Source organism: Larimichthys crocea, chromosome XXII, assembly GCF_000972845.2.
Source record: "Larimichthys crocea isolate SSNF chromosome XXII, L_crocea_2.0, whole genome shotgun sequence".
Classification (NCBI taxonomy): Eukaryota; Metazoa; Chordata; class Actinopteri; family Sciaenidae; genus Larimichthys; species Larimichthys crocea.
The window spans coordinates 7733185-7741032 of NC_040032.1; the positions used below are offsets into that span (position 1 = coordinate 7733185).

Below are 7848 nucleotides of genomic sequence, written 5' to 3' on the forward strand. Positions count from 1 at the left end.
TGCAACACTGTTGCTTTCATCGTCTCCACGTCGGAGCGGATCGCAGCAGTGATATTTGAAAATCGTCAGCTACAGCGGCCTTGAGCTCTGAGCCAATCAGCATAGCTATATCCGCTTCCAACGTTTGGAGGATTTCTGCCTTCAGGTCCGTGACGTCCATTTGGTGTCAGGCTGAGGTGTGCTACACCCGGGAGGCGAGTCACTTGAGCTTGAGGCTTTAGACCCTCGCTGGCCCCCCCCCCCCTTTCAATTCGAAGAATATTTATTTTAAAAAGAGAACTATGGCAGCGAACCTGTAAAACAAAAAGGAGAAACTGCCAGATTAGTCCAAGCTATTTTATTTCACAACATTAAAATAATTAAAACTATTAATATATAAATAGCAAATGGCTTGACATGAAATACAGAGGATAAAATTGCTACGACAATAGGCAGGACAGGGTACTTACTGCGGGGAGATTCTATCACAGACCCAGCCTGTACTTTCAAGGGGCCTGGCGGTAGATTAACTCTGGATTGTAAATTCACTACAGTACCAGGTTGTTCAGGTGCCTGTTCCAGCTGTGGATCAACCCCAACAGGTGGAGGATGGCAGGTGTTCCCAGTTGGAGGCTCATGTTTCCACACAGATGTCTCCATCCTCCTCAGTTCTCAACTGCATCTCAGGGAGGGGTGGGGCTAGTGGTCCTCTCAGCATCCCTGCTAAAGTTTTCATAAAGGTTACTTGGAATTGGTTTGATGGACTGTCTATTAACATGTTTTACCTTTTTAGGATGATTCACGGGTGCGACTGTATACACTGGACCAGCATCATCAGGGACTTTGAGGATACAATAGGGTGTGGGGCTCCAGTGATCTTGAATTTTATGTCTGCCCCTTCTGTTATGTTCTGAGAAACACCAGCTGATGTAGTTGCAATGGGTCTGAGGCTGGCACCATACACCGCTCTGCACGTTTATGAGCTGCCGTTTGCAGCCATTTCCTGGCTCCCTCATAAGCAACGTTAAGGCGTTTCTGATGATCTTGTACCCAGCTGTGGACAGAGCCGTGCACTGGCTCTTCAACTCTTCCTAACAAGTCAATGGGGAGCTGGGGTTCCAGACCAAACATGAGAAAGTAGGGTTATTTACCCATAGATTGATGAACAGTGGTGTTATAGGCAAATGTAAGTTGTTGCAGGTAGGTGGGCCAATTACTTTTCCGCTCGGGGGGCAAGGTTCGCAAAACATCATGTAATGTCCTGTTAAAACGTTCACACTGTCCATTACCTTGTGGGTGATATGGAGTAGTGCGGGTCTTTTCCACACCATACAGCTGACACAGTTGTTGGATCAGAGCCCCTTCAAAGCTCCTCCCTTGATCTGAAGGGATCCTAGCAGGGACCCCGAAGCGATAAAACCTCATGGACCAGTACCTGGGCTACAGTGGTTGGTTTTTGGTCCCTGGTAGCAATGACCTGTGTGCATTTAGAAAACACATCAGTTAGAATTAACACATTTCAATCAATCAAAACATCAATTTCCAGAATGAAGGGGTATGAAAAATGTGCATATGCCAATTCACCAACCTGGCCTTCAGATTCTCAAAGCTGGTTTCACATTGTTCAGTCCACAGTTCCTGGAGGGAGCGTTTGGATAGCTTTTTAGTCTTGGTGCCACCCAGCTCAGCCACGAGGTGATGAAGAGGTGCAGCCAGTTTTGCAAAACCTTGAACAAAGTAGCGATAATAGCTAGCGAAACCGAGAAATGATCTTAGCTCAGTAACAGTTTTTGGAGGTTGCCAATTCACCACTACAGAGATCTTATCAGGGTCAGTTGCTACACCATCTTTTGAGATGACATGGCCAAGGTATTTTAACTCTGTTTTTAGGAAACAGCCCTTCTCTAGTTTAGCTTTTAGGTTCTGCACCCGCAAGGTCTCCAACACAGCTCCCAGCCGTTGGACATGCTCATCCACTGTAGCAGAAAAGACAATGACATCATCCAAATAAAGCAGTAATGACTGGTGATTGTGCAACCCAAAGATCCTCTCCATCAGCCTTTGAAAAGTGCTGGGTGCATTACACAAAACCAAAAGGCATCCTATTAAATTCAAAGAGGCTAAAGGGGGTGCAAAAGGCTGTCTTCATTTTGTCAGATTCAGCAACCGGAACTTGGTTATACCCGCTGGCTAAATCCAACGTGGAAAACCACTGGGCACCTGACAGTGTCAAGAGACTCCTCAATTTGAGGCAGAGGAAAAGCATCTTTCCTAGTTTTAGAGTTCAGGAGACTAGTCGACACAGAGCCTAATGGTAGAATCTTTTTTCTTCACTATCACAATTGGAGAGGCAAATGAACTACAACTCTCACGGATTACTTTACTCTCTAGGAGCTGCTGAACATGTGCCTTAACAGCTTCATATTCTGATGGTGGAATACGCCTATACCGCTGGCGGAGAGGTCTCATTTAGAAGAGGAATCTCATGAGCAATCAGATGTGTACACCCCAAATCACAATCATGGGAGGAAAAAAAACAGACTGATAGCCATGTAAAAGGGACCTCACCCTCTCCTGATCTTGAACTAAGAGTTGACAAATCAAGGGATTCAATGGCCGATGACCAGATGGCCCCTCCTCTATAGTTCCAACAAGGCTTTCTGGTTGGCTGACAATTTCAGCTTGACAGAGGGTGCCAATCTGAATGTGGGGAGGTAACGTTACCTCTGTAGTCCCCACATTGGTTACAGGGATGAACGCTGTACCACTGAGCACTTTGACCAGAGCTGGGGAAGAGAGGAGACCATTTGGCAAACCTGAATCCAATGGTTCAAACAGGGCTGATCCTGTATGAACTGGAGATGTCTTTCTACAGGTGGTAGGCACCATTTTCATTGTTCCTCCTGGAATTTGAATCTTTCTCCGGCCCTTAACTCTGACTGGGCCATGGACTTGTGGTTCGGACTGGAGTTGGGCTTGGTGGCAGAACTGCAAGACGTTTTGCTTGACTGGGGGGAGATCAAACAGGGCAGGACCATGTTCCAAAATCAACTCTTTTACATTCATGCCAAGAACTCCACATACCTCTGGATTGGGGCTGGCGTCCGGTGTATCTCTGATGACTAATACACCACGTTTGGGGATCAGCTTGCCTAAGACCTGAAAAATCAACTTCCAAATAGCCAATATAAGGGATTTCAAGCCCATTGGCTGCACGTAACCATAGCCAGTGGCACAGCCTCAGCTTCTCTGGGCCCCTTGTCTCAAAATATTTGGCAAAGAAACTCTCTGTAATAGTGGTGACCATAGACCCAGTGTCTAATAGGCAAGAAATGTTCACCCCTCCCATAGTAATGGTGACCTTTGGACAGGGACCTACCAAGCTGGGCGTGGGGTCACCGTCTGCAGATGAGTGGCCCCCTCTTCTGAAAGGGCCTAGGCCTGACTGAAGTGTGGTTTAATCTTAGTTCTTGTGTAAGCTTATCAATTTGAGCCTGCTGCTTCAGCATTTCTTTAAGCTCTGACCCTACAGTATCTTTCTGACCCCTAGCCTGGCCCACATGCTGTATACTATAAACTGAGGGGACGGAATAACTCCTGGGTCTGCCCAATTCTTCCCTAGATCTGCCCTCACGCTCCCACCTAATAGCTTCATCCCTGATAGCATGAAGGTCATAGTCAGGATGTTCACAAGCAATTCTAAACTCCCGGCTCAAATTCCCATCCCCTACACTCTCTACAAACTGATCATGCAGCAATTTAACAGCATCAGGGATGCGTTTCTCTGGATGACTCTGGATCATTTTGTCCACTAAAAGAAAACAGAGCATGTGAGAACTCCCTCAATGATTCACCTTCCTGTTGCTTTCTGGCATAAAAAGGCCTCTTTGACCGCAATGAAGGACATAGGACAGCTATACTGAGCAAGGAGGATCTCAAAGATGCGGTCAGGGTCTTCCCTCACTTGCTGCGGCCGATACTTGATCTCCTCACGAGCATCACCAATCAGATGATCATAAATAAAATGAGCCTTATCAATAGTAGCAAGTCTACGGGCACGCAACCCAGATCTGAACATTAATCTCACCTATGCCACTAAATAATGGGCAAGATCTTTCCAGAGGGACATAAATTAATCTTTCCCAAGTCATAGCCTCCCCTGAGCTGAGATCCTGCTGCCTATGGAAGCTAGAGGGTCCTGGCTGTGGCTGGGATACATTTAATTGATCTATGTTCTACTAAAGGGGAATGAAGTTAGGCCCACTGAATATTGACAGAACAAGGCTTTCAATACACTTGCCAGCTGCTGCTTTGCCCTAAATATGAAAAAAGAGGAAAGAAAAAAAAAAAAATTAGCAAAACTTAATACAACAATGCAATTAAAAATCATCCCACTGAACCAACTGATTTGAATGCACGTCTATGGGCTCTGTACCCTTCTCACAGCGCCAGTTTGTGACACCACCCAGGTTATAAAGGGGGGCAAATAGACAGAAGAGGGCTTTATCAGCCCTAGATACCAACCATCTGAATGTGGACACAAGTTTTAAAGGGTTCAAAAAGAGCGGGAGACGTGTGTTCAATTCGAAGAATATTTATTTTAAAAAGAGAACTATGGCAGCGAACCTGTAAAACAAAAAGGAGAAACTGCCAGATTAGTCCAAGCTATTTTATTTCACAACATTAAAATAATTAAAACTATTAATATATAAATAGCAAATGGCTTGACATGAAATACAGAGGATAAAATTGCTACGACAATAGGCAGGACAGGGTACTTACTGCGGGGAGATTCTATCACAGACCCAAATAGGAACCACCACGTGTGCACACAAATCACTGCAACGACAAACTAACCTACAATCCACTAACACATACCTCTTCCGCACAGGACCACAGTGCTCAATCTGGATCACCTCAGGACAGTCACACCACAACTAAATATACAAACGTCCTCATTAGGTTTCCCATAAAGCAATATAACACATCTTTCTCATTCAATCTCCCTTACCCGTACAGCCACAGCAACCACAACCAGGCCTCAGACAAAGAGGTATTAATTGCCCTCACCTGTCCCTATAAAGGCGGGGAGCTACCTCTGGCCCCACCTGACAGGGCGGTGCTTTCAATGTAGATGCCAGCCCTCACAACAGTTTGATGACACAGTCACTCTGCCACATAAAGAAACGCTGCAAATAAAAAGAAATGCCGCTGCAAATAAAAGAAACACTGCAAATAAAAAGAAATGCAAAAAAATAAAAAAATCCACAATGGAAGTGAATTACCGGGGACTATTAGTGCACCTGTGTTTTTTTATGTGAGTGTGGCAGGTCGAGTGTTGCCCCACCCTTACTCAATCAGCATCACCGGTGCTTGATTGCACATTGGTGCCATCTGTCAATTACTGCGCTCCCCTCGGGGCGCACTTTGTCTCTTGGCGTTCACCTGGAAGGTTTCTGTTTGGCGTGCTCTGGTTTTTTGGCGTGCTCCGGTAGCTTCATGTGCTTGCCGTGCTTCGTGTGTGGTCATTTTTAAGGTAAGCACGGGTGCCGTTACTTTGTGCACATCATGGTGTGACAGCTGCCGTGATTTTACTATTTTCAGTATCGTTGGCCGCGCTGATTGGGTGCAGTGTTGTGAAAGTGTAAAGTGTGGTGTCCGCTCTGTCACCGCAGACTGTGACTGCTACTGGGGTGCTCAAATGCTCTTCGTTCGGGTAAGCGTGCTCTTTTATTAAACTTTGTTGGCTGTAGTCGCCTTATGCTAAAAGCTGTTTGCCCCTCTCTCTGTCCTGCTGTAGCTGTTGAAGCCACAGCGGTTCCTGCATTTCTCCTCCTGCGCTCCGTGTGAGGCCACACTGCGCAGCTCAGTGACGTGCGCCACAGCGGCTATCCAAGCGTAAACTGTTTGCAGCCTCCAGCCCTGGTGCGGACACTACGTTTTTGACTCCGTCTTCTACACGCCGTCTTTCTCGCAGTCCTTTGTGGGCTCCCGGTTTTCACCCTCACCACAACTTTTTGTTGTTTAGTTGTTTTTGTTTTTTTAAATGTGATTTGAGTTTTTAGTCTGCCCACCTCGCTAAGCCGTAGCTCTGTTCCTGTTTTTGGTTATTTTTCTGAAATGATTGTGGTACAACTGACACTCAGGTTGTGAGATATCTGTGCTTAACTCTTCTAGCTAATAAATTACTGTAAATAAAAATTGGTATTTTTGGAAGTCCGTCTCACGTCCTCTTTATAAATTGATGTAATGAATCTGTGTGACCTTCTAGTAGCCCAGGTATAGGGCTGAGTGGATTTCCTGCAGTGCATTTCCGTAGGTGGCGTTGTCGGATAACTTCCCCCCTTTTTGTCCACGTCACGCCACATAAGCGAAGTACGGAAGCGTATTGCGTTTATTGGGGGGGGGGGGGTTAAAAAAAAAAATTAGACACCTTAATAATTAGACACCTTATCTCGTAATTACAAGATGAGGAAAGGTGCTTCATTGGCCACTGCACTTCGGTAAAGTTTCGAAAGATATTGGCACTTCCAGGATCAATAACTCTTAATTGAAAGTTCTCAAACACGCATATTTTAACCGTGTAAGACAGACAACGAGCCACAACCTGACGTTCGTCACAATGACGTGTTTTCGAAGACTTTTCATAATTTCTGGGAATTTTCATTAGGAATATTAATCAATAACTTACTATGTACAGTACTGCCGTATGCTATCTACACTTTAAAATCTAGTGCCCCACTACATCGGTTTGTATGGTAAAGCGGTGTGAGCGTCTTCTGGTGCCTTTAGTGCACCTTGTAAACTTAGAATTTAAAATAATCTCTTTCCTAAGATACTATGCAGATTTAGTAAAGTCATTAAATAACAAATCAAATTGTTTTCTTGACAAACACCTGACTTTGTTCTATGTCCCAGCTACTTCTGGGGTGATTTTCAAGTTCTTTTACTGTACCATTTTCTAATAAGTGATCAATACACACACATCTGTAATTATGAGATCAGGATACTCGTAATTACTAGATAAGGTGTCTGTTTTTTGTTTTTTTTTTTCAAGTGATGCAATACGCTTCCATACTTTTTCTTCGCTCACATAAAAAAACACAGGTGCACCAGAATCATATTCCCAATTATTCACTTCCGTTGTGGATTTTTTGTTTTGTTTGCCAGCGTTTCTTTTTATTTGCAGTTGCATCTTCCTTTTTATTTGCAGCATTTTTTTATTTGCAGCATTGAGGGTTCCGGGCCACCGTAAAGAGAGCAGCACTGTGTGATGTCCTTCCCCCTCCTTTCGCATTCCTAGTCTGTTTTAGACAGCCCTGCCCATCCTGTGTAAGCTGCAGTGATCTCTTTTTCTTTCTCTCCCTAAAGGCAACTCACACCGGACGCGGAACGGCACCGTCGCGGTCACCGTGCAAATAGAGCCAGTCTAGTCAATGAGAGCACTCACACACAGGGCGCGGATCAGGCTGGTCCAGACGCGGCGCTCTCGCGCCACGGCGCGAGGCTTTCGCAGGATTTCTATTTTTCCACGAGCCGCTGTGCTAAAACCTCGTAAATTTCAACAGAGCACTGCGCACCAGACAGGAAATCCAAACACAGAATTACATAAATAAACCGCCGCCCCCTTTCAAAATAAAACACAATAGGCAGTTTATGTAGCTTTTTTCTCAACGTTACGTCATGACCGGTACCACCAGGTGATCAAAGATCGATCAAAGGTCTCAACGAGAGACTAATTGTTGAAGTGGAACAAAACACAATCATTTATGACACAACAAATGCTTTTTATAATCTCCTCCACGTCGGAGAAGCAAAGTCAGGCTGTGTTGTGTTGTTTTGTTTATCACAGTTTATCGCGGGTCTCAC

At 45.0% G+C, this 7848-nt stretch overlaps 2 long non-coding RNA genes across 2 annotated transcripts; one reads left to right on the plus strand and one right to left on the minus strand.

Moving 5' to 3' along the window:
- Positions 1-282: 282 nt before the first annotated feature.
- Positions 283-5216, minus strand: LOC113744314 (uncharacterized). The gene is made up of 5 exons (XR_003461433.1): positions 4991-5216; positions 1568-4916; positions 1269-1456; positions 765-1089; positions 283-702 (listed from the first exon to the last, which is right to left on the minus strand). It is a non-coding gene; the product is annotated as an uncharacterized LOC113744314 (long non-coding RNA).
- A 196-nt stretch (positions 5217-5412) lies between these two features.
- LOC113744305 (uncharacterized) lies at positions 5413-5930 on the plus strand. The gene is made up of 3 exons (XR_003461429.1): positions 5413-5515; positions 5655-5695; positions 5780-5930. It is a non-coding gene; the product is annotated as an uncharacterized LOC113744305 (long non-coding RNA).
- Positions 5931-7848: the final 1918 nt, after the last annotated feature.